The following is a 25,347-nucleotide window of genomic DNA, read 5'->3' as shown; positions in this document are numbered from 1 at the left end:
AGAACGATATTAAATAAACATAGTTTACCTAAGTATTTTGGGCCGAAGCCGTAAATACGGCTTGCTACATCATGAATAGAGTCCTAATAAGACCATCCCTATCAAAAACTCCTTATGAATTATGGAATAACAAAAAACCAAATATTTCCTATTTTAAAGTTTTCGGTTGTAAATGCTTTATTTTGAATGAAAGGGATGCCTTAGAAAAATTTGACGCTAAATCCGAAGAAGAGGAGTCCAACACCGAGCAAGTTGCTCATTACGCCCTAATGGCCATCGGAGAAGAGGTAACAAATTTAATTGATGCATATTTACCTTATCATGAATTATTAAATGCTTTCCATGAGTTATTCGATGAATGTAAGACAATTAGTAGAAAATATAAATTGCTAAAAAAGGAGCATGATAGTCTCACTTGTGATATTGATAAATTAAAAACTGAATATCATGACAGTTTAGCTCAATGTATAAAATGTCATGATCTAGAATCTCTCTAAAAGGAGAACTTGCTACTTAAGGACACCTTGAAGAAATTCGAGGTTGGTAGTAAATCTTTGAACGTGATCCGTACAAATAAGGGTCACGTTCATAAAAGAAGTGGAATTGGATTTGTGAGAAGTCCTCACCAAATCCAACCACCTTCATTAAAGGCCCCGTCTTACATGTTCGGCACCAAAGCAATTGTAACTTTTGTTGCAAATATGGACATAAAACTTATAAATGTCCATTCAAGAAAATTAGTTCGAACAAACTAATTTGGGTTCCTAAAGGAACCATGATCAATTCTTTGCAATATGATGAACAAGTTAAATCAGTTTTTAAGGCACCAAAAAGAAAATGGGTACCTAAAAATAATCCCTTCTTGTAGAAACATACACCATCACAAGCTAGGAGCAAGAGATGGTATCTAGATAGTGGATGCTCAAGACATATGACTGGAGATCCATCTCATTTCTCTATGCTCACTAGCAAAAAAGAAGGGTACGTCACCTTCGGAGACAACAACCAAGGCAAAATCATTGGCAAGGGAACCATAGGTAACAAATTAAAATTTTCTATTGATGATGTTATACTAGTTGATGGATTGAAACATAATCTCTTGAGTGTTAGTCAATTATACGATAAAGGTTATATCGTTAGATTTGAATCAAATGTGTGTATTATTGAAAAACCAAACCATAACATAACTATGATTGCATTAAAATAAAATAATGTCTACACCATCAACCTTGATGAACTAAGTAACGAAATGTGCCTCTCCGCTTTAAATGATGATACTTGGCTTTGCATAGGAGACTAGGCCCTGCAAGCATGAAACTAATATCTAAGATCTCATCTAGATAATTAGTGCGAGGAATTCCAAATATAAAGTTTATTAAGGACAAAGTATTTGATGCATGTCAACTAGGTAAACAAATAAAAATTAGTTTCAAACCAAAAACTCAAATTAGCACCACTAGACCATTACAATTGGTTCATTTGGACTTATTTAGACCAATTGACACGACAAGTCTAGGGAGAAGCAAATATACGATTGTAATTGTGGATGACTATACTAGATACACTTGGACCTATTTCTTAGCTCACAAAAGTGATTGTTTCAAGTGTTTCTCTAAATTTTGTAAACTCACTCAAAACGAAAAAGGTTTCATGATTTCATCAATTCGGAGTGATCACGGTGGCGAATTTCAAAACCGTGACTTTCAAAATTTTTGTGAAGTTAATGGATACAATCACAACTTCTCCACTCCGAGGAATCCCCAACAAAATGGAGTAGTTGAAAGAAAAAATAGAAACCCACAAGAAATGGCAAGAACGATATTAAATAAACATAGTTTACCTAAGTATTTTGGGCCGAAGCCGTAAATACGGCTTGCTACATCATAAATAGAGTCCTAATAAGACCATCCCTATCAAAAACTCCTTATGAATTATTGAATAACAAAAAACCAAATATTTCCTATTTTAAAGTTTTCGGTTGTAAATGCTTTATTTTGAATGAAAGGGATGCCTTAGAAAAATTTGATGCTAAATCCGAAGAAGAGGAGTCCAACACCGAGCAAGTTGCTCATTACGCCCTAATAGCCATCGGAGAAGAGGTAACAAATTTAATTGATGCATATTTACCTTATCATGAATTATTAAATGCTTTCCATGAGTTATTCGATGAATGTAAGACAATTAGTAGAAAATATAAATTGCTAAAAAAGGAGCATGATAGTCTCACTTGTGATATTGATAAATTAAAAACTGAATATCATGACAGTTTAGCTCAATGTATAAAATGTCTTGATCTAGAATCTCTCTAAAAGGAGAACTTGCTACTTAAGGACACCTTGAAGAAATTCGAGGTTGGTAGTAAATCTTTGAACGTGATCCATACAAATAAGGGTCACGTTCAAAAAAGAAGTGGAATCGGATTTGTGAGAAGTCCTCACCAAATCCAACCACCTTCATTAAAGGCCCCGTCTTACATGTTCGGCACCAAAGCAATTGTAACTTTTGTTGCAAATATGGACATAAAACTTATAAATGTCCATTCAAGAAAATTAGTTCAAACAAACTAATTTGGATTCCTAAAGGAACCATGATCAATTCTTTGCAATATGATGAACAAGTTAAATCAGTTTTTAAGGCACCAAAAAGAAAATGGGTACCTAAAAATAATCCCTTCTTGTAGAAACATACACCATCACAAGCTGGGAGCAAGAGATGGTATCTAGATAGTGGATGCTCAAGACATATGACTGGAGATCCATCTCATTTCTCTATGCTCACTAGCAAAAAAGAAGGGTACGTCACCTTCGGAGACAACAACCAAGGCAAAATCATTGGCAAGGGAACCATAGGTAACAAATTAAAATATTCTATTGATGATGTTATACTAGTTGATGGATTGAAACATAATCTCTTGAGTGTTAGTCAATTATACGATAAAGGTTATATCGTTAGATTTGAATCAAATGTGTGTATTATTGAAAAACCAAACCATAACATAACTATGATTGCATTAAAACAAAATAATGTCTACACCATCAACCTTGATGAACTATGTAACGAAATGTACCTTTCCGCTTTAAATGATGATACTTGGCTTTGGCATAGGAGACTAGGCCCTGCAAGCATGAAACTAATATCTAAGATCTCATCTAGATAATTAGTGCGAGGAATTCCAAATATAAAGTTTATTAAGGACAAAGTATGCGATGCATGTCAACTAGGTAAACAAATAAAAATTAGTTTCAAACCAAAAACTCAAATTAGCACCACTAGACCATTACAATTGGTTCATTTGGACTTATTTGGACCAATTGACACGACAAGTCTAGGGGGAAGCAAATATGCGTTTGTAATTGTGGATGACTATACTAGATACACTTGGACCTATTTCTTAGCTCACAAAAGTGATTGTTTCAAGTGTTTCTCTAAATTTTGTAAACTCACTCAAAACGAAAAAGGTTTCATGATTTCATCAATTCGGAGTGATCACGGTGGCGAATTTCAAAACCGTGACTTTCAAAATTTTTGTGAAGTTAATGGATACAATCACAACTTCTCTACTCTGAGGAATCCCCAACAAAATGGAGTAGTTGAAAGAAAAAATAGAAACCCACAAGAAATGGCTAGAACGATATTAAATAAACATAGTTTACCTAAGTATTTTGGGCCGAAGCCGTAAATACGGCTTGCTACATCATGAATAGAGTCCTAATAAGACCATCCCTATCAAAAACTCCTTATGAATTATGGAATAACAAAAAACTAAATATTTCCTATTTTAAAGTTTTCAGTTGTAAATGCTTTATTTTGAATGAAAGGGATGCCTTAGAAAAATTTGATGCTAAATCCGATGAAGGCATCTTTCTTGGTTACTCTTCCATTTCTAAGGCTTTTCGGGTTTTTAACAGAAGAACCTTAGTAATAGAAGAGTCTATTCATGTAGTTTTTAATGAAATTTCTAATTTAAAGAAAAATGATTTTGATGATGATCTTGGTTTTGATAATTTGAATTTAAATGAACCCCCTCCTCAAAATAGCAACTTGGTTGCACCTTCTTCCGAAATTTCCTTACCCAAGGAATGGAAATATATAGATGCTCATCCAAAGGAGCTAATTATATGAGATACATCGAAAGGGGTTCAAACTCGTTTCTCTTTCAAGAATTTTTGTGCTAACGCCGCCTTCCTTTCACAAATTGAACCTAAATGCATTGACGAGGCCATGAAAGATGTGTTTTAGGTTATTGCAATGCAAGAGGAATTAAATCAATTTGAGATGAATAAGGTATAGAAGCTTGTTCCTAGACCTAGTGACCATTTAGTCATTGGTACTAAATGGGTCTTTAGAAACAAGCAAGACGAAAATGGTATCGTGGTTAGAAACAAGGCTAGATTAGTGGCCAAAGGTTTCAACCAAAAAGAAGGTATCGATTACGAAGAAACCTTCGCTCCCGTGGCTCGATTAGAAGCCATAAGGATGCTCCTTGCCTATGCTAGTAGTAATAATTTTAAACTGTTTCAAATGGATGTCAAAAGTGCTTTCTTGAATGGTTTTATTTCCGTAGAAGTATATGTCGAACAACCTCCTGGATTTGAAAATTCTCTTCTTCCTAACCATGTATTCAAATTGACTAAGGCTCTCTATGGCTTGAAACAAGCTCCTAGAGATTGGTATGAAAGGCTTAGTTTCTTTCTTATTTTAAATAATTTTAATAAAGGCAAGGTTGATACTACATTGTTTATCAAATATTTTGAAAATAATTTTTTTATTATGCAAATTTATGTTGACGATATTATTTTTGGCTCTTCGGATGAATCACTATGTGAATCATTTGCCAAATGTATGAGTCATGAATTTGAAATGAGTTTAATGAGTGAATTAACTTTCTTTTTAGGATTACAAATCAAACAACTTAGTGATGGTATATTTCTTAACCAATCTAAATATACATTAGAATTGTTAATCTAAATATACATTAGAATTGTTAAAATGATTTAATATGGATAATTCAAAAGCAATAAACACCCTTATGAGTACTTCGACTAAGTTAGATATGGATGAAAATAGTGAAAATTTCGATCAAAAAACATATAGGGGAATGATAGGTAGTCTACTCTACCTCATCGCGACTAGACCGGATATTATGTTTAGTGTAGAACTTTGCACTAGGTTTCAATCTAATCCTAAATTATCTCATCGTAAGAGTGTTAAAAGAATATTTAGGTATCTTAAAGGAACGCCAAATTTAGGATTGTGGTATCCAAAATCTGAAAATTTCGATTTAATAGCTTATGCAGATGCCGATTTTGGCGGATGCCGGATAGATAGAAAAAATACATCTGGAACATGCCAATTTTTAGGACATGCACTTGTTTCTTGGACTTCCAAGAAAGAAAATTTAGTTGCACTATCTACGGCAGAAGCCGAATACATTGCTGCAAGTGCATGCTGTGCACAAGTTGTTTGGATGAAAAATACATTAGAAGATTATGAAATTCACTTCAAAAATGTTCCCATAAAATGTGATAATACTAGTGCCATATGTCTTACAAAAAATCAAATTCAGCACTCTAGAACTAAGCATATCGATATTAGGCATCATTTCATACGCGATCATGTCCTTAACAATAATGTTGTTTTAGAATTTATTGACACAAAGCATCAATTGACAGATATTTTTACAAAAGCCTTAAATGAAGACCAATTTGAATTCATTAGAAGGGAACTAGGCATGTTAAATTGTCCCTGAAAACAAGCTTGTTTGAATATATTTTTCAAAAAATGTCTCATCCTTTTCCGTTCTTCTATGGATTTGACTTCATCATTCTCCTTCGATTCAAGATGATATACTGAAGTACGACTCATTATCTTAACCTATCTTGAGTCAAACACCTCAAAAAAAAAAAAAAAAAAAAATTCTAACACCACGCTAGCGGTGGCATCACCAGAACCGGCGGTAGCACCGCTTGAGCGCTCGGGCGCCAGGTAGTGGCATCGCTCGGTTTGGCGGTGGCACCGCCCGAGACACCCTATAAATCCCAAATGGTTAGGGCCGGCGGTGACACCGCCCCCAACCTGTGGAAGCCTTGCTCCAACTCTCCCAAATTCTCTCAATCCCTCATTCTAACCTCTACAAACCTTGGAGAGGGATTCTTGTTGGTCCAAGCTCTCCATCATCCAAGAAATACTCCATAATGTAAAATCTTCCCTTCCCTTTCTTCTTGTTTTACCTACTCATTACAATTTCATATTTCTTTTATCATCTTGTCTAGAAAATGGCTCCTAAGATATCAAAAGGGAACAGGTATGAAGGAGATTCATATGGCCATGATCTTTTTAGATCCAAAGAAGAAGCCCTTAGGTTTCTAAAATTTGAAACAAGATATATCCATAAGGGTAAACACGTTGATCTCGATGAACTAGGAGACTAAGAACCTAGTAGGTGGTTTGCTCATCTAGAGGCCCTACCTCTCTTACAAATAGATGAACCAATTTATCCTAGGTTAGTTAGGCTCTCTTATGCAAACCTATGGGCAGATAACGATAGCCTAAGCACTTACATTTTAGGAACACAAATTAGGATTTCTGATAATACTATTTGTGAACTAATTGGAATCACTGAAAAAGATAGGGGCTGCTATTTTAGAGGAAAATGGGATGTTAATATAATAGGAGCAACTTACACCGAAGCTATCGAAACCCATTTTGCAAACTCGGACCTCGGAATAATACCCAAGAGTTGCGAACACTTACTACCTTTTAACTCTAAGATTCTTCATCATATCATGACAAGCATACTATTCCCTAAGCAATATCATCTTGCTGAAATGAGTCTAATAGAGATAAGCACTATGTATTGGATTATGACCGGTCAACATAACTGTTTTGGATACTCAATACGGCAACACATGCAGGATATTACAGCTAAAGATATTATGTTGCCATATGGGAGGTTAATCACTAGATTTCTTCGTGCCTATGACATTTGCATCCCACCCGATGAAGAAACAATTCAAAGTGATAGATATAACATCATCAATAAAAATCTACTAAAGAGACTTAGGTGCACATTTAACAATGGAATATGGGTAAGGCAACCTAGAAGGACTGATCCTATTCCTCCACCAGTAGAACAACCAGAAACACAAATTTTTAGGGGAAATGAATCTCCTCCTCCTAGTCCCTTAGGTGCAGCACCTTCAGCTCCTATTTCATCCTCTGAAGGACTCATTATGGCAGAACAGTCTCAGATCAAATTCCAACAAGACCAACTCAAATCGCAGCAAGAACAAATTCAACTCCAGCAAATTGAAATTTTGAAGGAACTACGACAACTAAATCAAAAAATAGATGTTATGTATCAGCACTATGGATTACCTCCTAAGGATTGATGTATCTTTTTATTCTATTCTGTTTACTCTTAATATCAAGTTCCAAGCGTCATCTTTTGAACGAAAACTGAACTTTCTTTTTAAATGTATTTTTAAAATTCTGGATATATGCTTTTGGATGAATGCTGATTTTTTCGTTTAAGATGAATTCTGGATAAGTATTTTTGGCAAATTTGAATGATTAATCTTAATGCTGAATTCTTTCTCTAATGATTTTATGATCACAAATTGCGTGCTTCAAGGTCTCGTCTCCTTTTTTTGTTGATGACAAAGGGGGATAAAAGTGATGACCTGTACCATTTTGGTAGCATGACTTATATGAATTCCAAAAGCTTGTGTGATACGAATGTCTTATATGCCTTGCAAAATCTTTGAGAATATCACAAGATTGATTGATCATATTGAAAGCATGCCTCACATCTATATCATGAAATTCATGTTGAAAATCTTTATCTCCTGTCATAGTAAAAATTGCCCTTATCATTCGACTTAAAAATAATTTTCATCGAAGTTTCATAGTTACTATTGCTTCATGAAAATAACGATAAGTTCTACGGTTAGAACTTATCGGTTTATGCTTGAATTCAATGAATGGAATTCAAGTGTTTTTCATCTTCTCATAATATGGCATATAGATAGGGGGAGTTATGTTTAACTCCGTCATCTATTGGTTGTCATCATAAAAAAGGGGGAGATTGTTGAATCTCGGATTTTGATGATAAAATCAATTGATGAGTTAATTGATCTAATCCATATTATTGAGTTAAGTGTGCAGGGTTAACTACGATAACCAGAAAACATAAATCAAGAATACTAGAGTCAAGTTCGATGGACGTTTGAGAGTCTGAAGAATCGTCGGAGATACTGCCGAAACCAACCAAGAAGAAATCGGGAACCTATCAGAATTTTTGAAAGTTCGCCGAAGAGATCGTCGGAGGTTCGCGGAGATCACCAAGAAGGCTCGGCCACTCATTGAAGTCATCACAAGATCGGGAGCTTGTTGGGAGTCCGTTGGAAGAAGTTCGTCGGAAAGCTCGTTGGAACAAGACTCGACGTTCGCGGTTGTAAACTTGCTTAGGATGTTTTTAGTTATGTAGTTCACTTGTAATTAGGATTAGGATTAAGAGATAATCCTATATCCTAGTTAGGGGCCAATTGGGCCCAAAATTAGACTTGGTTTGAGCTAAATTTAAAGCCCAACCAGTGAACCGGAGAGTTTGGCGGTGGCATCGCCAGACTGGGCGGTTGCACCGCCCAGCACCGGAGAGCTGTGCGGTGGCACCGCCAGTCCATTGTCAGTGTTAGACACTGACAGGCGATGACACCGCCACTGACAAGCGGTGGCACCGCCAGCATCGGGAACTAAAGAGAATTCAAATTTTGGAACCCAAATTTTTTGAGAAGCAATTGATTGAGAGAAAGGTCTTAGCTAGTCTTGTTTTCAATTTGCTAGTGTTCACCTCCTTCTTTCTTGCTGAAAATCTGTAAGAGAGTGAACCGCTTGTGTAACATCCCCCATTTTTGAAAATTTAGTAAAAGGTATGTTTGTAAAAATAAGGATTATTTAATAATTATTTTATATTAAATGATATTATATTAAAGGTTTATGGCTAGGGACCTAAGAGTAAATATTAGAAGTTTGATATAATTTATGAAAGATTCAGATTTAAGTTAAAAAAAAAAAAAAAAAACAAAATATTGTGGACATGTGTCACTAACGAACCTAAGGTTGGTGCCACTTATCTTTGCTCTAAAGATGACACCTAGCCCCTTTCATGCATGCATGACACATTGCAACTTTTGCATTAGCCAAAAGCTAAATAATTAGATAAAGGGTTAAAGAAAACAAACCTGAAGAGTTGCAGCCAACGTGAGTTTGAGAGAAGATGAAGAAGAAGAAGAAGAAGAAGAAGAAGAAGAAGAAGAGGAGCTTGAGGTTTTTCATCAATTTTCTCACATTTGGGATTCAAATAATTTGAAGGCAAGTGTTCTAACCCAATCCCACAGTAACCTTAACCTCTGTTTCTATTTTTATTCTGCAAAATTTGAAAGATTTCAACTGAGAACCAGACCTTCTTTCGTTTTGATATAAAGCTATGAATCTGTAATTTTTCGGTAATCTAACCTCTATGCAATGTTTTGATCATAACATTTTGTAATAAACTCTGATTTAGACAAAACTGTTCCATTTGAAAATAGACAAGAAAATATTTATTTTGATATAAAGATCGAATGATTTGGAGTTTAAATGCCTACTAAGACTTCTGTTTAAATTAACCCTACAGATTCTGTAAAACAGGGACTGAAATTTCTGACCTCTTATTGCTTAACTACTTATAACTTTCTGTTGTGAACTCAGATTCATACAAAGTATGTTTTATTCGAATCTAGACTCAAAATTCTTTCTGTATATACCTGATTTGAAATTTTTGGAGTACAATTACTAACTGAAACATCTGGTTTCATCGACCCTATGGATTCAGTAAAACAGAGCTAATATTTTCAGACCTTTCGCTACGAAATTATCTGTAACTCCCTGTTGTAAATTCCAAATCTTGTAAAACTTAATATGCCTAAAATTAGATTGAAAAAGCTTTCTAATGACATCTATTTTGTATAAATTGGAGCATAATTGGTTATCTAAATAGTTCATACAATGTTCCTATCAAATTCTACCAGAATCGAGCTTTGGTCGATTTCGGCTTGCCTTGTTACTTCCCTTTGGAAATCGATTTTGGCAAAAACTCTTACTTCAGTTAAGCTTTACATTATTATCTTAAATTCCTGTATACTTTTGTCCTTAATTTATTTGTATATCCGCAGCTATCATCTAAAGTTCATGTTTGCATCATACTGATTCGGCACATGCATCCCATTGTTCCGCATTTTGCTTTCGATATGTGCCTCTTCCAATTTTATTTCTTTGGACATTGAATTTATCTAACTTTCTTATTTCAATTGAGCTATATGTGATTTCTTGAAATCCTTGTATGCCCTTGCTTTTGTTTCCTTTCAAATCTAAATACATTTGTGAAAGATTATGTTTGTATCGTATTGACTCGAAAGGCATATGTACATTTCGTTGTTCCGCATGTGCTTCCAATATATGCTAATTTCATTATTCATACTGTCCCTTTGTACTCCGGTGTTTGTGGGATAAATGTGAACCTTTGCTAGAAATGGTAAAGGGAGTTATGCTTAGAGCCCACGATGCTCTGCCGGCCCCCTATGACTTCACTCAGACGTGGGTGGATGGAGCTCTCAGACGTGGGAGACTTATGTTTGGTGGTCATTCAGAAATGGATGGACCATATTATGTTATGATCCCACTTCACCTTCTATGTGTTTGATATGATATCCAAAGCTTTGGCTATGTTTCTATGCATGCTTCGGATAAGAATGAAATGAATGCATCGTCATGTGACATTTGAGCTTCTATTCATGTTTTGTTCTTTGATATATTTATGAAATATTATAAGTCTTTGTTATACCTTGAAAACTACCATATGTCATTGATATGCTCCTTATGCAAATGATATGCTCCAATTACCTTTCCTCGACTGTATGAATAAAACATGCTTCGAACGATATTATATTGAAATTCTGCATTCAAAGAAAACATGCTACTGTTTCATCCTGTATCTCTGCTTTGTATTTTGATACCTCATTTGTTTGAAAACTGTCCTCTTTGCTATGGATATGTTAGTTATTTGCTGAGCTTTATATGCTCACCCCGTTGCTATATAAAATTTTCAGGATAGCTTATCGCTCACTAAAATGTGTAAATTGGGTTGAGGCAGTGGAAGACTAGAAGATTTTGGGGCAAATATTTTGTACTTGATAGGTTGATGTTGTATAAGTTCTTTTTGGGAGTAATGAAATATTAATGACAAATCTAGATTGATGTATCTTGTAAATATTTGAAAAGTACCTCTTATGTCAGGATTTTGAAAATGTTAAGTCTAAACTGTGTACTGATATAAACATGTAGTACATGTTGGTTTTGCGATTGCATTAATTGCCGCACTTATGGCTTTATGATATAGTTATGGTTTAATTAAGTTGCTTTTGGATTTTAAGAATCTTCTAGTGACATGATGTATGATTATAAACTGCACAGGTTTTGTGAATTGTGGATTGTAGAGATGAATGACTTGAATTATAATATTATCAATCTTGAGTTAGGTTCACACCTCCTAAATGAGAATTAAATTCGGGGGGCGTGATAGTTTGTAAAAAGTTGTAAGAGGGGTATTTACCCTTCCCCTTCAAGAGATTTGCTAGTGGAAGGTTGGAGCCTCATCGAAGAGGGGCCTCGCAAGTGGATGTAGGTCATTTGACCGAACCACTTTAAAATCGGCGTGATCTCTGGTTTGCATTTACTTATTGTCATTTATATTACTACAAACCATTTGCACTTTGATGCTCTACTTCTTTGTCTCCTTCTTACGTATCCCTTCAAGTTAAAACGCAATCGAAACGGTTTCAAACGAAACATTGCTTTTATCGTACGAAGTTTCCGAAAGTGTTTAAATCGTGAAAAGCTTATCGTACTTTACCACTACACTAATTCACCCCCCCCCCCCCCCCCCCCTTTTAGTGCCGCTCCGACCCTAACACAAAATAAAGCATTCATAGCTCTAGCATTTAAAGAAAAAGTCCTCTTTTCCAAATCATTCTAATTGTTTATTGGAAGAGAAGACCTTTGAAAACCATTTTCCAAAATACTCTATAAATTTAAATCCAAAAAAAAGTAAGAAAACTCTTACTCGAGTTTTTCAATATGTATAGTCCGTCCCATTGAATAATGGAGGACGAATAAGAGAAAGTCCCTTTTGAAAGCCAAAAAGAGCTATTTCTCTTGGGTGTTAAACCAAATGAGAAATAACGAGGCTCTAATACCAATTGTTAGGAAAAGAGTCGGCACTAAGAGGGGGGGTGAATTAGTGCAGTGGTAAAAATTATGTCGGTTCAAAACTTCGTTGCGATTAAATCCGTTTCCAATGAAAAACCGTTTCATAAAGGTATTAACTTTGAAAGTGTATGGAAGAGCATAGTGGACGTAAAGTAAGTAAAGTGATTTGCAATAAAGTAAATTGCACAAGAGAAATGCAAACCATATTTTTATAGTGGTTCGGTCATTGTGACCTACATCCACTTCGTCGATTCCTCTTCCGTCGAGACCACCGACATCCACTATCGGTCTTCTTTTAATGGGCGAAAACGAACTACCCTTCTCCTTTTCATAGGTTTAGGAGACAACCTTTTATAACCCTCTTTTATAATGTATCCCTCTCACACCTCCCTTAGAAGTCTCTCTAAACTTTGGGAGGAGGGAACTCAACTTTCTAAGATTTACAACTTTAGAATCATAGGGTTTTGCTCAATATTTCTTTCTTATCCATACAGGAATAGCTGGAGTATTTATAAGCCCCAAATGGATTCAAATTTGGAGCCCAAAATTCAAACCCATAAAATTTTAGGGTATGGGCGGTACCACCGCCTATAGCCTAACACTGGGTGGTACCACCGCCCAGATAGTCTTGGAGACTAAGTCTGGGTGGTGGTTCCATCTAGACCGATGGTACCATCGCCTTACAAAGTCTCGGAGACTGTGCCATGATGGTTTCACCTATTTGGTCACTGTTTGGGCATTTCTCTTGGCCCAACACAGCCCAAACTTAGCCCAACTGTCCCTTAATTAGGTTGGTCCAATTCTAATCCCTATTAAGACATTTACTAAGCTAAATAAAGTTTGTAAGTCTAGGTTTCTTTTGGTGAGCTTTCGGCAATCTTCCAGCGAACTTCCAATGATCTCTCGGCAATGTTCCAACGGACTCCCGGCAAGCTCCTAGATTTCATGATGTTCTTCTTGGCATGTTCCAATGAGCTTCTTTGGCAAGCTCCAGGACTTCTCGGTCAATTCCAATAAAACTTTCGATGAACGTTCAGACTTTCGACGAACTCTCAAACTCCCAACAAAATCACGTTCTTGACTCTGGGACTTCATTTTGCTTTATACCTTGCTATTGTAGTTAATCCTGCACATGTAAAAACACATTTTGATCTAGATAATTATTACTAAGCATGAATCATGTTATCCGGCATATCATTGGTCTATCGATGCTTCATCTGATTCTTTGACGCATTGTCATCTCTTGCGGCCTATTGTCCAATCGGCTAGTTGACCTTCGTAACTTTGATATCTTTGGCGTAATTTCCGCTTTTCCTAGCCTGATGCCGAAATCCATGGCCCGAAGCCTTCTGTTAATATGTCATCCGATCCTCCGACTAAACGTCCAATTTTCTGACATGTTCCAGTGGCCCAACATGATTCTTCCTGCTTTAATTGTCTCATCCTGATCGAAGCATCCTATGTCACTCAAAACGCAGATCAATTCATAAACACTTATCAATTGGTTTCATCATCAAAATTCGAGATTCAACAACAATGATGTCTACGCTCGAGGAAGGGGCAAGCGAGGATAAGATTGCTCGCTACGTGAAGTAAATAGATAACTCCACTATTGCTCAGTGTTACATGTTGGGCTCCTTGACTCCTGAGTTGCAGAGACAATATAAAAAGATGGATGCTAGATACATTATCCTACATGTCCGCAAACTGCTTGAGGAACAGGGAAGGACTCAGCGATATGAGATATCCAAGAGCCTCTTACATGCTAGGATGATTGAGTGGATATCAGTTCAGAACCATATCCTAAAGATGATTGAGTGGATAGAGAAACTCATGTTAGGATCGAGTTGGCATTAAGAGGGGGAGTGAATTAGTGGAGCAGAAAAATTATGTCGGTTTGAAAATCTTCATATGATAAAAATCTGATTCCGACGAAAACCGTTTCATTAAGATATTAACTTGAAAAAGTATGGGAGCATAGTGAAAGAAATAAGAAGGTAAAGCAGTTTTATAGTAAAGGTAAATTGCTTAAAACGAAATGCAAACCAATTTATAGTGGTTTAGTCATCGTGACCTATATCCAGTCCACTGATTCCTCTTCCGTCGAGGCCACCGGCATTCACTAATGATTTTCTTTTAATGGGTGAAGATCAACTACCCTTTTACACCCCTCTTCTCCTTTTCACAGGTTTAGGAGACAACATTTTACAAGCACTCACTCCACCCGAATAGAATTCTAAACTTAGAACTAGAGGAGGGGATCTCTTAAGTAATTGCTATAGCGTTTTCCCACTTTTAAACTCTTTGTGCTTGTGTATGTTAACCAAGGATGAGAGGGGTATTTATAGGCCTCAAGTAGATTCAAACTTGGAGCCCGAAAAGGTCTCATCTTAGGTTTCCCAAGTCTTAGCGGTACCACCGCTTATGTTGGGCGGTACCACCACCTGCAGCACTAACACTAGGCGGTACCACCACCTAGTCTGGTGGTACCATTGCCTGGCACCCTGCCACTGGGTGGTACCACCACCTGATAGTCTCTCAAAGATTGTGTCTGGGTGGTACCACCGCCCAAACCAATGATACCACCGCCTGACATAGTCTCGGAGATTGTGCCATGATGGTTTCACTTGTTGGGTCAGTGTTTGGGCCTTTTCACTTGGCCCAACACAGTTCAAACTTGGGCCCAATTGGCCCCTAATTAAGTTGGCCCAATTCCAACCTAATTATGTGCTAACTTTGAATTTTAAGGCATACACTAAGCTAAATAAGTCCGGTAAGTCTAGGTTTCTTCCAGCGAGCTTCTAGCGATCTTCCAACGATCTCTCGACAATGTTCTAATGGACTCTCGACAAGCTCCTAGACTTCACGATAATCTTCTTGGCGAGTTCTGACGTGCTTCTTTGGCAAGCTCTTGGACTTCTCGGTCAATTCCAATAGAATTTTTGACGAACATCCGGACTTCCGACGAACTCTCGAACTCCCAATGAAATCTCGTTCTTGACTCCGAGACTTCATTTTTCTTTATGCCTTGATCGCTATCATAGTTAATCCTACACACTTAAAACCTACTTCGATCTAGACAATTATTACAAAGCTTAAATCAAATATTGTCTAGCATGTCATTAGTTTATCAACGCTTCGTCTGATTCTTTGGCGCATCATCCTCTCTTATGGCTTATTGCCTAATCGGTTAGTTGACCTCCACAACACTGATCTCCTTAGCACAATTTTCACTCTTCTTGGCTCGATGCCCAAACCCATGGCCTAAAGCCTTCTACCGATACGTCGACTGGACCTTTAGCTCGACGTTCAATCTTCTGACATGTTCTACTCCAGCCCAACATGATTTTTTCTGCTTTAATTATCTCTCCCTGATCGAAGTTTCTTGCGTCACTCAAAATGCATATAAGATAAACACGATCAATTGGTTTCATCATCAAAATCCATGATTCAACAACTCATAGGTCTAGGATTGGTCCTAGAGGATAACTTGTTAGGAACAAGTTGACACTAAGAGGGGGGGGGGGGGTTGAATTAGTGCAGTAGATAAAAATGTCGGTTTTAAAATCTTCGTACGATAAGATCCGATCTCGGAAATACTTTACTTGAAAGCATGCGGAAGTGTAGTGAAAGTAAGAATGCCATTTGTTGAAGTGTGAAAGCTAGCAATTCTTGCTTTCTTTTGCAATGTGCAAGTTGCAAGTTTTGCTTCTTGAGATAGGCAAGATAGCAGTTTTGCTTGAGATTGCAAGCTAGCAAGATAGCAATGCATCATTTTAGAATATGCAAGATAGCAAATTTACTTTTCTTTATGATGTGCAAGCTAGCATGATTTGCTTCTTCTTGAATTGTGCAAGCTAGCAAATTTTATCTCCCCCTTTGTCATTATCAAAAAGAAGGAAGTAATACAATTTTATAATTATTTTCCCTTCACATCAAATTTTTAAATCAAGACAAATGAGGTATCTAAAATAATTTACATCAATGATTCAATCATAACATGAGGTATATAAATCATAAATACAAAGGAGTATTTAATCATAAGAGAGAAAAAATCAGTTTATGCATATAATGCACCAAGCATCAAAGTACATTTTCTCAAGTTGTGGGTATCAAAAAATTAAGAGAAAATAGCTTTTGATTCATTTTGATAAAATGAAAGAATCATGATGAACAATCTTGATTTACACAAAGTTTCAAAACATAATTATCAAGATCATGTTAGTTTCATAGATCTCCTCTTTAGTAAATGGTAAAAAGAAACATAGGAGATATAAGATTTTGATTCATGAATCTCAAGAATATCTGAAAGATTTGGATAAATGCCATTCAAATTTAAATCATCAAAATCATTTTCATAGTCCAAGAGATTCATAAAAATGATACAAATATATTCATCAATCTCCTTTTTGAAAACTTGATAAAATGGGGATTGAGAAGTTTTTAAGAAAAATATATTTTCTTTTTATTTCATACGAGCATGCCTTTGTCATTTATGCCAAATCAAAACATGCACCATATTTAAAACCGAAAAAGCAACTTTCATTACAACAAAGATCGATAAGCCATAAATTACAAAAGAAAATCATCATTACTTTGGGCATGATACCAAAACATGGTTTCAAGTTTTCAAGGTATAACATGCACAATTTCAAACTATAAACTCATTAAGCATGGTATCAAACCTCTTAACATTTTCATTAAAACATCATACATGGTTTTATTGAACATAAGGCATCTTCAATCAAAATACAATACATAAATCATCAAACACACATTATTGCTTCTTAAAAAATAAAGAAATTAATCTTTATTTGATGTGCATGTATTACTACAAAACATGCAATTGTCAAGATAATATATATGTATATATATATATATATATATATGTATATATATATATATATATGTATATATATATATATATATACATATATATGTATGTATGTATATATATATATATATATATACATATATATGTATGTATGTATATATATTTAAAACTAATCATGAAAAGCACTAAGTAATTACATGGTAAGGAAAAAAATATTCGATTGAGTCGCTTACCTTGTTGACGAAATTTGTCAAAGCATAGTTCGCCACCTTACCCTTGTTAGTTTGCTCATCATCTTCGGATGAGCTCGATTCGTCTTAAGCCGCCCTAAGTACTTTCTTCTTTTTTGATAGCTTCTTCTTTTTAAGTTCATTTTTACTTTTTGATTCTTATTTTAAGTACTTTTTAAGTTTTATTGTGAGAAGTTCAAAGTCATCCTCACTTGGGCTTTTGCTCTAGTAGTCATTTTGAGTTCTAAGTGCCAAATCCTTCATATTCTTTGGAAGGTTATTTTGAGTTCTTCATGTGCATTGCACGTCATTTCAAAGGTCATTAAAGACCCAATAAGTCCTTCAATAAAAAATTGTTGAATCTCGGATTTTGATGATGAAGTCAATTGTCATTTGTTGTCTAATGTATGTGTTGAGATAAGTGTGCAGGATTGACTACGATGAAAGTAAGACATGCAGCAGGAGTTGCGCCGGAGTCATGACAATGATCACGTTGGGAGTTCGAGAGCTCGACGAAAGTTCGTACAGTCGTCGGAGGTTCTATGGGAACAAATCCGAGAAGTCCAGAAGCTTGCCAAAGGAGCTCATCGGAACTTGCCAAGTGGATCGTCGCAAGTCCAGGAGTTTGCCGGAAGTCCGCAGGAGCATCACCGAGGGTTCGTCGGATAATCGACGGAAGTTCACCGGAAACTCGCCGGAAGAAGCGATTGACGCACCGGAGCAAGCTGTAGAATTTTTCTTAGGAAATAATCGTAGTTCGCACATTGATTAAGTTAGAAATGGGAGGTGATCCCATTAGCTTAATCTTGGGACAATTGGGCCCCTGAAGAACTCAAATTGGGCCGAATGGATCAACCCATTCGGTCCCAGGCTGCTGTGGGAGGTGCAACCGCCCAAGCAGGGAGGTAGCACCGCCCAGGCTATGTCTCCCAGCGAGACTGAGCGGTGCAACCGCCCCAGCCAAGAGGTGGCACCGCCCCGGGCTTAGTCTCCGAGCGAGACTGGGCGGTGCAACCTCTTCTGTCAAGAGGTAGCACCGCCAGAGCTCAAGTTTCGAGCTCTGCCAAGTGGTGCAACCTCTCTAGTTAGGCGGTGCAACCGCCTGAGCTCGGTCTTTGAGCTCTGGCAGAGAGGTGCAACCGCCCCTGATAGAGGTGGCACCGCCTAGAGGCTCAGTCTTCGAGCTTTGCCAAGCGGTGCAACCGCCCCAATCAGGAGGTGCAACCGCCTGATCCCGGAATTCCGGGAATTGACAAATTTGAGCTCCAAATTTGAACTAGGTTGGGGCCTATAAATACCCCACCCATTCAGCACTGAAAGCACATAACACACACTCAAAATCTTGCTGTCTTTCTGTGTTTCTTAGAGCTCAAAATTGCTAGTTCTCCTCTTTCTATTCTTCAAGTTTGAGATGTAAAGAGAGGAGAGAAAACTTCTGTAAGGGTTGTCTCCTAAGCCCGTCAAAAGGATTGAATCTGTAAGAGGGTGGTTGGCCTTCGCCTATTGAACGAAGGCCTCTAGTTGACGTCGGTGACCTCGTCGGTGGAGGAAGCCAAAAGTGGAGTAGGTCAAGATTGACCGAACCACTCTAAATCTCGGTTTGCATTTCCTTTGAGTATTTTACCTTCACTGCAAACTTCTCAATAGCTTACTACCCTCTACGATTTTATGAACGAGTTTCAAGGTTCAGACGTAAGTCTGCGTTTAGACGTAAATCTGCGTTTAGATGTAAATCGGCTTTCCTCGTACAATCATCATATTTCAGTTTATGTTTACGTTTTGATTTCAATCATAACTGTTTACTGCCTTCTACGATCTTACGAATAAGTTTCTAAGTTCAGAATTTTCCAAATCTGCATTTAGACGTAAATTGACTTTTCTCGTACGATCATCATATTTCAGTTTACGTTTACGTTTTGATTTCAATCATAACTGCTTACTGCCTTCTGCGATCTTACGAACAAGTTTCTAAGTTCAGAACTTTCTAAATCTGCACTTAGACGTAAATCGTTTTTTATCGAACGAACGCAGCTTTCGTTTTAATCGCTGAAAAATTTCTGCTGCACTAATTCACCCCCCCCCCCCCTCTTAGTGCTCTCGATCCTAAGAATTGGTATTAGAGCCTAGTTAACTCTCAAATGGATTAAAACCTAAGAGAGATGGCTTACGCCGGAAACCAAGAGGGCCATTCTATTACACGTCCACCCATGTTTAATGGGACGGACTACACCTATTGGAAGACCTGAATGAGGATTTTTCTTATTTCTATGGACATTGAACTTTGGAATCTTATCGAGAATGGTTTTTCAAAGTCTTCTCTTCCAATGATCGATTGGAATGATTTGGAGAAGAAGTCTTTCGCTCTTAATGCAAAGGCTATGAATGCCTTATTTTGCTCACTTGATAAAAACGAGTTTAATCGTATTTCGATTTGTGAAACTACATTTGATATTTGGCACACACTCGAAGTGACTCATGAAGGCACAAGTAGAGTGAAAGAGTCAAAAATCAATCTTTTGTTACACTCTTTCGAACTTTTCCGGATGAAACCGAGTGAGACTATTGGCGACATGTTTACCCGTTTCACGGATATCGTCAACGGTCTAAAAGGACTCGGAAAAAGTTTTTCGGATTTTGAGCTCGTAAATAAGATTCTAAGATCCCTTCCTAAGAGTTGGGATCCTAAAGTCACTGCTATTCAAGAGGCAAAAGATCTAAACAACTTCCCTCTTGAAGAACTAATTGGGTTATTAATGACCTACGAGATGACTTGCAAAGCTCATGAAGAGCAAGAAGACATCCTTCCAAAGAACATGAAGGATATGGCACTTAGAACTTTCGAAGACCACTTGAAAGAAAACTCAAGTGATGAGGAATGTAACGATGACTTGGCACTTCTAACAAGAAAATTTAAAAAATTCATTAAAAGAAATAAGTTTAAGAATGACACTAAAAATAAACTTGAACCCAAGAAGGACCAAGTTATTTGCTATGAGTGCAAAAAGCCGGGACACTACAAGAGTGATTGTCCCCAAGCCAAAAAGACAACAACAAAGAAGAAGGCGCTCAAAGCAACATGGGATGATTCGAGCGCGTCCGAAGAAGAGGAGTCCAACACCGAGCAAGTTGCTCATTACGCCTTAATGGCCATCGGAGAGGAGGTAACAAATTTATTAGATGCAGATTTATCTTTCGATGAATTATTAAATGTCTTCCATGACTTATTTGATGAATGCAAGATTATCAATAGAAAATATAAATTGCTAAAAAAGGAGCATGATAGTCTTACTTGTGATTTTGATAAGTTAAAAACTAAATATCATGATAGTTTAAATTCATGTATCAAATGCCATGATCTAGAAACTCTCCAAAAAGAAAACCTGCTACTTAAGGGCACCTTGAAGAAATTCGAGGTTGGTAGCAAGTCATTGAACATGATCCTTGCAAACAAGGTGTAATATCCCTCGCTTTTAAAAATTATTAATAAAGATTTATATGTAAATTGGAGGACCTATATGTAAATATAGAAATTACAAGGACTAAACTGCTAAGTTGCAAAAAAAGAAAAAAAAAAGGGAAAACCGAAAATTCGGTATTATCCCACCGCCGCCCACGCACTCTGTTTCTTCCAGAAACAGAGAGAGCGGTGGGGCGTGAGGAAGAAGAGGGAGAAGAGAAGAAGAAGAAGAAGAAGAAGAAGAAGAAGAAGAAGAAGAGGGAAAAGAAGAGAGGAGGAAGAAGAGGGAGTAGAGAAGAAGAAGAAGGAGAAGAAGAAGAAGAGGAGGTGGCTGCAGCGAGGGCTGCAGCGAGAAGCTGTGGGGCGTGGGGAGAAGAAGAGAGGAAGAAGAGGGAGAAGAGAAGAAGAAGAAGAAGAAGAAGAGAAGAGGATAGCTGCGGCAAGGCTGCAGCGAGGAGGTGTGGGGTTGGGGAGGAAAAGGGAAGAGGAGAAGAAGAGGGAAAAGAGAGGGAAGAGGGAGAGGAGCGAGAGGTGGCAGCAGCTAGGGCTGCAGCACCTCTGTTTCCTGCAGGTGGAAACAGAGGAGAGGTGTGGGGCGTTCGAAGAGGAGAAGAAGAAGAAGAGGAAGAGAAGAGGAAGAGGAAGCAGGGGAAGAGGTTGTGATACCTCTGTTTCCTGCAGAGGAAACAGAGGAGAGGGTGTGGGTGATGTCGGGGAGAAGAAGGGGAGGAAGGAGAAGAAGAGAAGAAGAAGAAAGGAAGGAAAAGGAAGAGGAGAAGGGAAGAAAGTAGCTGCGGCTGCGGTTGTGGCAGCTGCAGCTGTGGCAGGGAAAGAAGAAGAGAAAGGAAGAAGGGGAGGAGAGGAAGAAGAGTAGGGGCTGCGGCTGCGGCGATGGCAGCTGCAGTTGGAAGAGAAGAAGGAGAGGAAGATGAGCAGGGGAGGAAGAAAAGGCTGTGGCCGTGGCTGAGGCTGCGACTGCAGCATGCAGCTGGGAAAGAAGAGAAGGAAAGGAAGAAGAAGAGAAAGGAAGAAGGGAAGGAGAGGAAGAAGAGAAGGGGCTGCGGCTGTGGCGATGGCAGCTGCAGTTGGAAGAGAAGAAGGAGAGGAAGATGAGCAGGGGAGGAAGAAAAGGCTGTGGCCGTGGCTGAGGCTGCGACTGCAGCATGCAGCTGGGAAAGAAGAGAAGGAAAGGAAGAAGAAGAGAAAGGAAGAAGGGAAGGAGAGGAAGAAGAGAAGGGGCTACGGCTGCGGCGATAGCAGCTGCAGTTGGAAGAGAAGAAGGAGAGGAAGATGAGCAGGGGAGGAAGAAGAGGCTGCGAGTGTGGTGGCTGCGGCCGTGGCTGCGACTCCGGCTGCGGCTGCAACGTTGGCTGCGGTAGCTGCGGCAGCGGTGGTGGCTGCAGTAGCTGCAGTAGCTGCTTTTGGGAAAGAGAAAGAGTAGGAACGAGAGAAGGGAAGAAGGAAATAGTGCAGTGGAAGGGGGCTGCGGTTGTGACCGCAGTTGCGGTCGTGGCTGCGATTGTGGCAGCGGCGGTGACGGCGGCTGTGGCAGCTGCGTTTGGGAAAGAAAAAAAGAAGGAATGAGAGTAAGAGAGAGCAGGTGACTGTGCCTCGATGTTCGACACGTGGTGTAGTTGCGAAGAAAGGAAGAAAACGGGAGCACAAAACGAAACAGAGAGAGGACACGGAAGAAAAGTAGAAGGATCTGAGCTGGCACCTTCTTTGGATCTTCGGATCGAAATCTTTGAAAGGCAAGTTTTCTGATTCTTCCTATTGCAAGTTTCCCGCTTGTTTCAATCCTTTCTATTGCAAGTTCCCTGTTCGTTTCTCCTATAATTGCTCTGATATGCCTTATTGCAAGTTTCCTGATCGTTTTTCCTATAATTGCTCTTATATGTCTTATTGCAAGTATCCTGATTTTTCCCCACTGCCATTTTTTATCTCTACATTTGCTTTGATTATCAGGAACTTTGAATTGTACTAGCCTTGCATTTGTTATATCTCCTGTTTACATGTAACGATTCGAATCTGTGCAACTTTTGAGATTCTGATCTTTTGATACCGAACTGCCTATAAGACTTTGTGGAAACTCTGATTTGTTCAAAACTGATTTCATTGGAAACTAGACTCGTAGACCTTTCTTTGATATATGGATTGAAAGATCTGAAATCCAAACACCTGCCCAGTTATCTGTTGAATCTGACATTATGAATTCTGCCAACAGAGATTTTGTTCTATGACTCTTGCTTACCAAATTATTTGTAACTCTCTCTGTTGGACAGTTCAATTCATATGAAGCCTGTCTTATCTGAAAGTATTATCCAATGATTATTTCTGAGTAAATTGGAGCACGATTGATAGTTTGAATCATTTGTTCAATGTGCCTTCTGTATTCTGCCAGAAATCGAGCTTTGGTCGATTTCTCATATTCTGGTTTCATTCCTTTGGAAATTGATATCCTTTAGCCTTCTTATTCAATTGAGCTTTATATTACTACTTTGAATTCTTGTATGCTCTTGTCCTTAAAATTATTGCATTCTTGAAAACTGTTGTGTAACGTTTATGCTATATCGTATTGACTCATATAGGCACATGTATATCCTATTGTTCCGCATTTGCTTTCGATATGTGCCTATTCCAGTTTCATTCTTTTGGACATTGAATTCATCAAATCTTCTTATTGAATTGAGTTATTTGTGATTGCTTGGATTCCATATGTGCCCTTGCTTTCAATTCCCTTCAAATCTGAATATACTTGTGAAAGATTATTGCTTACTTCGGATTGACTCGTAAAGGCACATGTACGTTTGTTGTTCCGCGTGTGCTTCCGATATATGCTACTTATTGTTGAAACTGTCCTTTTGTACTCTGGTGTGTGGGATTGTCTGGACCTTTGCCAGAAATGGTAAAGGGTATGCGCTGATTTGCCCGCTATGTGGGGTCCCGCTACGTGGGATATTCTGGTATGCGCTTATTTGCCCGCTATGTGGGGTCCCGCTATGTGGGATATTGCTTAGAGCCTGCGATGCTCTGCCGGCCCCCTTTGACTTCACCTAGACGTGGGTGGATGGAGCTCCCAGACGTGGGAGACTTTTGTCAGGTGGTCATTCAGAAATGGATGAATCACATTCTGACTGAGATCCCACTACACCTTCTGTATGTTTGATATGATATCCAGAGCTTTGGTTATGTGTTTCTGTACATGCTTTGGATAAGATTGATATGTTTGCAACGTCAAAGACGACGTTTGAGCTTCTGTACGATATTTGTTTTCGATATGCTCTGAAATGCTTCATTCACTGATGATATGCTTCGAAATGTTCCATATGCCGTTGATATGCTCCGGAACATTTCATATGCCTTTGATATGTTCCAATTACTCTGTGCTCCATTTGCTATGAACTGATATGTTCTGAAATGTCCTATCTGCCATTGATATGTTCCAATTACTCTGTGCTCCATTTGCTATGAACTGATATGTTCTGAAATGTCCTATCTGCCATTGATATGTTCCAATTACTCTGTGCTCCATTTGTTATGAACAAATATGTTCTGAAATGTCCTATCTGCCATTGATATGTTCCAATTACTCAATGCCCCATTCGTTATGGATCAAATATGTTTTTGAATGACATGATACGTATGATTTGGTATCTATTGAGATGGTATCCTTGAGAATTCTTGTATTCTGCCTTGCATTATGATACCTTACTCGTTTGAAACCGTTCCTTTTGTTCTGAATATGCTTTGTCACTTGCTGAGCCGTTTTTGGCTCACTCCGTTGTTATATAAATCTTTCAGGTCAGCTTGTCACTCTTCGAGATGTTTGATTTGGGCTGAGGCAGTGGATAGCTATTCAGAATAATGGGCAAGTCTGGTTGGTTATTACGATATTGTTGTATAAGTATGTCTTGTATGTAATGAAATGTTGTCGATGAACCGAAATGGATATACTGTATCAAAGTGTTAGGAGATCTCTCTTATTTGGAATTTCAGAATGTTAAGTCTAATTTATGGTGATATGAACTTGTGGTGAATAGTTGGAGTTCTGATTGTATAATTTATTTAGCTTGTGGATTTATAAATGTTGTTCATGTTTGTCAAGTTGGCTTGGGTTGCCATAAATGTGAATTATCGAGTGATGTGATATATGATTATAAACTGCACAGGTTTTATGGATGTGAATATGAATAGAATGTTTTCAGTGTCCTCAAACGTTAGTTTGGATCCTGGATTGGTCTGTGACGAAAATTTTAAAAAATCATGGATATTTTGAGGGGCGTGACACAAGGGTCACATTCCAAAAAGGAGTGGAATTGGATTTGTGAGAAGTCCTCACCTAAATCCAACTACCTTTATAAAAGGCCCCATCTTACATGTTCAACACTAAGCCAAATGTAACTTTTGCTACAAATTTGGACACAAGACGCATTATTGTCCATTCAAAAAAATTAGTCCAAACAAATTGATTTGGGTTCCTAAAGGAACCATGATAAACTCTATGCAACATGATAAACAAT

At 37.9% G+C, this 25,347-nt stretch overlaps 1 long non-coding RNA gene across 1 annotated transcript; it reads left to right on the top strand.

The window, feature by feature from the left end:
* Positions 1 to 21,503: 21,503 nt before the first annotated feature.
* LOC135678964 (uncharacterized) lies at positions 21,504 to 24,931 on the top strand. The gene is made up of 2 exons (XR_010515125.1): positions 21,504 to 22,578; positions 24,629 to 24,931. It is a non-coding gene; the product is annotated as an uncharacterized LOC135678964 (long non-coding RNA).
* Positions 24,932 to 25,347: the final 416 nt, after the last annotated feature.

Source organism: Musa acuminata, chromosome BXJ1-7 (genome assembly GCF_036884655.1).
Source record: "Musa acuminata AAA Group cultivar baxijiao chromosome BXJ1-7, Cavendish_Baxijiao_AAA, whole genome shotgun sequence".
Lineage (NCBI taxonomy): Eukaryota > Viridiplantae > Streptophyta > Magnoliopsida > Zingiberales > Musaceae > Musa > Musa acuminata.
Note: the sequence above shows the minus strand (reverse complement) of the source record. Positions and strands in the feature narration are given on the sequence as shown.